General features: G+C 40.6%; 1 pseudogene; it reads right to left on the bottom strand.

Annotated features, from left to right (window-relative positions):
- Positions 1-933: 933 nt before the first annotated feature.
- LOC126931288 (40S ribosomal protein S4, X isoform-like) lies at positions 934-1,958 on the bottom strand (annotated as a pseudogene).
- Positions 1,959-7,762: the final 5,804 nt, after the last annotated feature.

The raw sequence follows: 7,762 nt of genomic DNA on the forward strand, positions 1-7,762 counted from the left end.
CAGCTTATTCTGAGTTACTCATCCCCTTGTTCATGAGTTGGTCCTACAGTTCCAGGCATTAGAGGCAGACATGAAAATATCGAGCAGAATAAGAAAGAAGATCTCACTGGCTAGAGTTGTGTCACATGCCCATTCCAAAGCCAGTCACTATTAAAGGGAAAGCCATTGATTTAAAGCACATGTCTGGGTAGAGAAGGGTGGACTGCCCAAACAAAATCAGAGTTTTCTTAATAAGAAAAAAGGAGAAATGGCTGCTGGGTAGGCAATCAACAGTACTTCTATGAGAAGAAGAACATATTGTAACTTGTAAATTTAAAAATCCAGCAAAACTATCATTTTTTTATTGAGGACACATCCTCAGAAATAAACACACTTAGAAAATATACCACCCATATATCTTTCTTCAAAATTTTTCTTGAAAATATTATAGATAACTGAGAGAAGAATAAGACAACTCAAAAAGAAGTCATGTTATGAAAAACTGATAGTGATCAACGAATCCAATAGCACAAAGTTAAATCTGATTGTTTTAATTGTTTTTAAGAAGTATACCTGCAAATTACATTAAAAACTAAATACTTAAATGACATTTAAGCTAGGATCTGAAAACTAAAAAGTATTTAGACAGGTAAAGAGTTGAGAGAAGAGCATGCCAGACAGAAGGAATGATGTGAGCATTTCCTTAAGGCTGGAGCGGAAATAAGCATAACACAGATTAGGAAGGTGTCAGATCACACTCAGCCTGTGTGCCATGTTAGGAATTTGGAATTTTATTTTAAGCATACTGAACATTGCTAGTGTTTTAAGTATAGTAGTCACATATCTCATTCTATTTTAGGAAGATCATACTGGTTTCTTTTTTTTTTTTTTTTTAATCATGCCACATTATTTTAAATTACATGCAAAGATCTAACATGTCACCCAGGGACCATTTCACCCACTGCTGTGTTTGGCCGCCAGTCTTTTGTCTCTCTCTTCAGCAATGGTGAGGCGGATACCCTTTCCTTGGGAAAGAGAAATTCATGGTTTGTTGCCCTTGCCAATAACAAAAATGTCGGAAAGATAAGCGGCAAACCTGCTGCCATTGGCATCTTTCATGTGAACCACGTCAAAAGATCCAGGGGGCTTCTCTCTGTGGTGATCACACCAATTCTTCCCAGATTAGCACTTCCAGTCACCATACACAGGTTACCAGCGTCAAACTTGATGAAGTCAGTAATCTTGCCAGTCTCCAAATCAATCTGAATGATATCATTCACCTTGATGAGGGGATCAGGGTAGTGGATGGTGTGAGCATCATGAGTCACAAGATGAGGGATCCTTTTGTGCCCACAAAGATTTTTCTCACTTTTCACAACTTGTACTTGGCCTCTTAGGTGTAATATGATGTATGGCAAAGCGACCCTTGGTGTCATAGATCAGATGGAAATTCTCTCCCGTCTTGTCAATGCTGATAACATCCATGAATCCAGCAGGGTAGGTTATATCAGTTCGGACCTTTCCATTGATCTTAATGAATTGCTGAATGCAAATCCTCTTTACTTCATCTCCTGTCAGGGCATACTTAAGTCTGTTCCTTAGGAAAATGATGAAGGAAAGACACTCTCTCAACTTGTGAGAACAGTGGATGGACGAGGAGCAAACACACTGGTCAATTTATCCAGCATCCAATGCTTTGGAGCTGCTACCCACTTCAGATGCTTCTTGGGACCATAAGTCATGGCTGTGTTAAGCAAGTAAAGAGGACCTCCATCTTCCAGTGTGGGTAGAAATTTGGTTTCTCTTTAAAAAGACAGATGGGAGCAAGGCAAGGGTGAAGTTAGGAAGCTACTGAAGGTGAGAAATTATGTTGTTCATACTGGGCAGGAGTGTGAAAATGAAGAGATATTGATCAAATGGAAATACATGTAGAGATATGCAATATGACAAGATGAAGGATTGCAGATGTATGAGGATGAGTTGAGGGAAACGGTAGAATCAAAAGGAGCCAAGCTTTTGGCTGTGTGGATGGTAGTACCACTTACTAAAAAGGTAAGGACCAAAAGATTAACAGGTTGCAGCCGGGGAAAGGAGGTGGGAGAAGGGCACCAATAACTCTAATTTGAGTTAGTCTAAGTTAAGATGAGGTCATTAGGTTGGACCCCAATCCAGTACGACTCATGTCCCTATGAAAGGGAAGTCTGGACCCAGATAGACAGACAGACACACCTGCATGAGTGCACACACACACACACACACACACATATACAGAGAGAGAGAGAGAGAGAGACAGCCATGTGAAGACAGAGGTAGAGATCAGAATTGGGTTACCACAAACTATGGAAGGCCTGGGGCTACCAGAACCTGAAGGTGTTAAGGAAAGGTCTTCTGCTAGAAACTTCAGAGAGAGTATAGCCCAGCCAACATCTTGATTTCAGACTTCTAGCATCCAGAATACTGAGGCAAGCCATTTCTCTTGTTTTAAGCTACCCAGTTTATGGTACTTTGTTACAGAAGCCCTAGGAACTAACACATCAGGTTAAATTACACATAGTCAAATTATAAAATTATGATAAATGTATTATATGACCAAATGATAAAATCCATTTCCTTGCAAATATCCTGAATTATCTCGCCTTTATCTTGGATAAAAAATAAAACCTCATTCCAAGATGGCCAAATAGGAGCAGCTCCAGTCTACAGCTCCCAGCATGAGCGACGCAGAAGACGGGTGATTTCTGCATTTCCAACTGAGGTAACGGGTTCATCTCACTGGGGCTTGTCAGACAGCGGGTGCAGCCCACAGAGTGTCAGCTGAAGCAGGGTGGGGCATCGCCTCATCCGGGAAGGGCAAGGGGTTGGGGAATTCCCTTTCCTAGCCAAGGGAAGCTGTGACAGGCGGTACCTGGAAAATCGGGACACTCCCACCCTAATACTGTGCTTTTCCAATGGCCTTAGCAAATAGCACACCAGGAGATTATATCTCGTGCCTCGCTCAGAGGGTCCCATGCCCATGGAGACTCACTCATTGCTAGCACAGCAGTCTGAGATTGAACTGCAAGGCAGCAGTGAGGCTAGGGGAGGGGCGTCCGCCATTGCTGAGGCTTGAGTAGGTAAACAAAGCAGCCGGAAGCTTGAATTGGGTGGAGGCCACCGCAGCTCAAGGAGGCCTGCCTGCCTCTGTAGACTCCACCTCTCGGGGCAGGGCATAGCAGAACAAAAGGCAGCAGAAACTTCTGTACATTTAAACGTTCCTGTCTGACAGATTTGAAGAGCGTAGTGGTTCTCCCAGAACGGAGTTTGAGATCTGAGAATGGACAGACTGCCTCCTCAAGTGGGTCTCTGACCCCCGAGTAGCCTAACTGGGAGACACCTCCCAGTAGGGGCTGACTGACACCTCATACAGCCAGGTGCCCCTCTGAGATGAAGCTTCCAGAGGAAGGATCAGGCACTAACATGTACTGTTCTGCAATATTTGCTGTTCTACAACCTCCACTGGTGATACCCAGGCAAACAGGGTCTGGAGTGGTCGTCCAGCAAACTCCAACAGACCTGCAACTGAGGGTCCTGACTGTTAGAAGGAAAACTAATGAACAGAAAGGACACCACACCAAAACCCCTTCTGTACATCACCATCATCAAAGATCAAAGGTAGATAAAACCACAAAGATGGGGAGAAACCAGAGCAGAAAAGCTGAAAATTCTAAAAACCAGAGTGCCTCTTCTCCTCCAAAGGAATGCAGCTCCTCACCACCAATGGAACAAAGCGGGATGGAGAATGACTTTTACAAGTTGAGATAAGAAGGCTTCAGACTATCGGTAGTAATAAACTTCTCTGAGCTAAAGGAGGATGTTTGAACCCATCACAAAGAAGCTAAAAACCTTGGAAAAAGATTAGACAAATGGCTAACTAGAATAAACAGCATAGAGAAGACCTTAAATGACCTGATGGAGCTGAAAACCACAGCATGAGAACTACGTGATGCATACACAAGCTTCAGTAGCTGATTCAATCAAGTGGAAGAAAGGGTATCAGTGACTGAAGATCAAATGAATGAAATGAAGTGAGAAGAGAAGTTCAGAGAAGAAAGAGTAAAAAGAAATGAACAAAGCCTCCAAGAAATATGGGATTATGTGAAAAGACCAAATCTATGTCTGATTGGTGTACCTGAAAGTGATGGGGAGAATGGAACTGAGTTGGAAAACACTCTTCAGGATATTATTCAGGAGAACTTCCTCAAGCTAGCAAGGCAGGCCAACATTCAAGTTCAGGAAATATAGAGAATGCCACAAAGATACTCCTCAAGAAGAGCAACTCCAAGACACATAATTGTCAGATTCACCAAAGTTGAAATGAAGGAAAAAATGTTAAGGGCAGCCAGAGAGAAAGGTCGGGTTACCCACAACGGGAAACCAATCAGACTAACAGCAGATCTCTCAGCAGAAATTCTACAAGCCAGAAGAGAGTGGGGGCCAATATTCAACATTCTTAAATAAAAGAATTTTCAACCCAGAATTTCATATCCAACCAAACTAAGCTTCATAAGTGAAGGAGAAATAAAATCCTTTACAGACAAGCAAATGCTGAGAGATTTTGTCACCACCAGGCTTGCCTTACAAGAGCTCCTGAAGGAAACACTAAACATGGAAGGAAACAACTGGTACCAGCCATTGCAAAAACATGCCAAATTGTAAAGACCATCGAGGCTAGGAAGAAACTGCATCAACTAATGAGCAAAATAACCAGCTAACATCATAATGACAGGATCAAATTCACACATAACAATATTAACCTTAAATGTAAATGGGCTAAATGCTCCAATTAAAAGACACAGACTGGCAAATTGGATAAAGAATCAAGACCCATCAGTGTGCTGTATGCAGGAGACCCATCTCACGTGCAGAGACACACATAAGCTCAAAATAAAGGGATGGAGGAAGAACTACCAAGCAAATGGAAAACAAAAAAATGTAGGGGTTGCAATCCTAGTCTCTGATAAAACAGACTTTAAACCAACAAAGATCAAAAGAGACAAAGAAGGCCATTACATAATGGTAAAGAGATCAATTCAACAAGAAGAGCTTACTATCCTAAATATATATGCACCCAATACAGGAGCACCCAGATTCATAAAGCAAGTCCTCAGAGACCTACAAAGAGACTTAGACATCCACACAATAATAATGGGAGACTTTAACACCCCTCTGTCAACATTAGACAGATCAACGAGACAGAAAGTTAACAAGGATATCCAGGAATTGAACTCAACTCTGCACCAAGCTGACCTAATAGACATCTACAGAACTCTCCACCCCAAATCAACAGAATATACATTCTTCTCAGCACCACATCGCACTTATTCCAAAATTGACCACATAGTTGGAAGTAAAGCACTCTTCAACAAATGTAAAAGAACAGAAATGATAACAAACTGCCTCTCAGACCACAGTGCAATCAAACTAGAACTCAGGACTAAGAAACTCACTCAAAACCGCACAACTACATGGAAACTGAACAACCTGCTCCTGAATGACTACTGGGTACATAACGAAATGAAGGCAGAAATAAAGATGTTCTTTGAAACCAATGAGAACAAAGATACAACATACCAGAATCTCTGGGACACATTTAAAGCAGTTTGTAGAGGGAAATTTATAGCACTAAATGCCCACAAGAGAAGCAGGAAAGATCCAAAATTGATACCCTAACATCACAATTAAAAGAACTAGAGAAGCAAGAGCAAACACATTCAACAGCTAGCAGAAGGCAAGAAATAACTAAAATCAAAGCAGATCTGAAGGAGATAGAGACACGAAAAAACCTTTCAAAAAATCAATGAATCCAGGAGCTGGTTTTTTGAAAAGATCAACAAAATTGATAGACTACTAGCAAGACTAATAAAGAAGAGAGAAGAATCAAATAGATGCAATAAAAAATGATAAAGGGGATATCACCACCGATCCCACAGAAACACAAACTACCATCAGAGAATACTATAAACTCCTCTACGCAAATAAACTGGAAAATCTAGAAGAAATGGATAATTTCCTGGACACTTACAGTCTCCCAAGACTAAACCAGGAAGAAGTTGAATCCCTGAATAGACCAATAACAGGCTCTGAAATTCAGGCAATAATTAATAGCCTACCAACCAAAAAAAGTCCAGGACCAGATGGATTCACAGCTGAATTCTACCAGAGGTCCAAGGAGGAGCTGGTACCATTCCTTCTGAAACTATTCCAATCAATAGAAAAAGAGGGAATCCTCCCTAACTCATTTTATGAGGCCAGCATCACCCTGATACCAAAGCCTGGCAGAGACACAACAAAACAAAGAGAATTTTAGACCAATATCCCTGATGAACATCGATGCAAAAATCTTCAATAAAATACTGGCAAACCAAATCCAGTAGCACATCAAAAAGCTTATCCACCACAATCAAGTTGGCTTCATACCTGGGATGCAAGGCTGGTTCAACATATGCAAATCAATAAACGTAATCCAGCATATAAACAGAACCAAAGACAAAAACCACATGATTATCTCAATAGATGCAGAAAAGGCCTTCAACAATATTCAACAGTCCTTCATGCTAAAAACTCTCAATAAACTAGGTACTGATGGGATGTATCTCAAAATAATAAGAGCTATTTATGATAAACCCACAGCCAATATCATACTGAATGGGCAAAAACTGTAAGAATCCCCTTTGAAAACTGGCATAAGACAGGGATGCCCTCTCTCACCACTCCTATTCAAGATAGTGTTGGATGTTCTGGTTAGGCCAATCAGGCAAGAGAAAGAAATAAAGGGTATTCAATTAGGAAAAGAGGAAGTCAAATTGTCCCTGTTTGCAGATGACATGATTGTATATTTAGAAAACCCCATTGTCTCAGCCCAAAATCTCCTTAAGCTGATAAGCAACTTCAGCAAAGTCTCAGGATACAAAATCATCAATGTGCAAAAATCATAAGCATTCCTATATACCATTAACAGACAAAGAGAGAGCCAAATCACGAGTGAACTCCCATTCACGATTGCTTCAAAGAGAATAAAATACCTAGGAATCCAACTTATAATAGATGTGAAGGACCTCTTCAAGGAGAACTATAAACCACTGCTCAACAAAATAAAAGAGGACACAAACAAATGGAAGAACATTCCATGGTCATGGATAGGAAAAATCAATATCGTGAAAAAAAAAGTATGGCCATACTGCACAAGATAATTTATAGATTCAATGCCATCCCCATCAAGTTACTAATGACTTTCTTCACAGAATTGGAAAAAACTACTTTAAAGTTCATATGGAGCTGAAAAAGAGCCTGCATTGCCAAGACAATACTAAGCCAAAAGAACAAAGCTGGAGGCATCATCCTACCTGACTTCAAACTATACTACAAGGCTACAGTAACCAAAACAGCATGGTACTGATACCAAAACAGAGATATAGACCAATGAAACAGAACAAAGCCCTCAGAAATAATACCACACATCTACAACCATCTGATCTTTGACAAACCTGACAAAAACAAGAAATGGGAAAAGGATTCCCTATTTAATAAATGGTGCTGGGAAAATTGGCTAGCCATAGGTAGAAGGCTGAAACTGGATCCCTTCCTTACCCCTTACGTAAAACTTAATTCAAGATGGATTAAAGACTTAAATGTTAGACCTAAAACTACAAAAACCCTAGAAGAAAAGTTAGGCAATACCATTCAGGACATAGGCATGGGCAAGGATTTCATGACTAAAAGACAAAAAGCAATGGTAACAAAAGCC

Source organism: Macaca thibetana, chromosome 11 (assembly GCF_024542745.1).
Source record: "Macaca thibetana thibetana isolate TM-01 chromosome 11, ASM2454274v1, whole genome shotgun sequence".
Taxonomy (NCBI): domain Eukaryota; kingdom Metazoa; phylum Chordata; class Mammalia; order Primates; family Cercopithecidae; genus Macaca; species Macaca thibetana.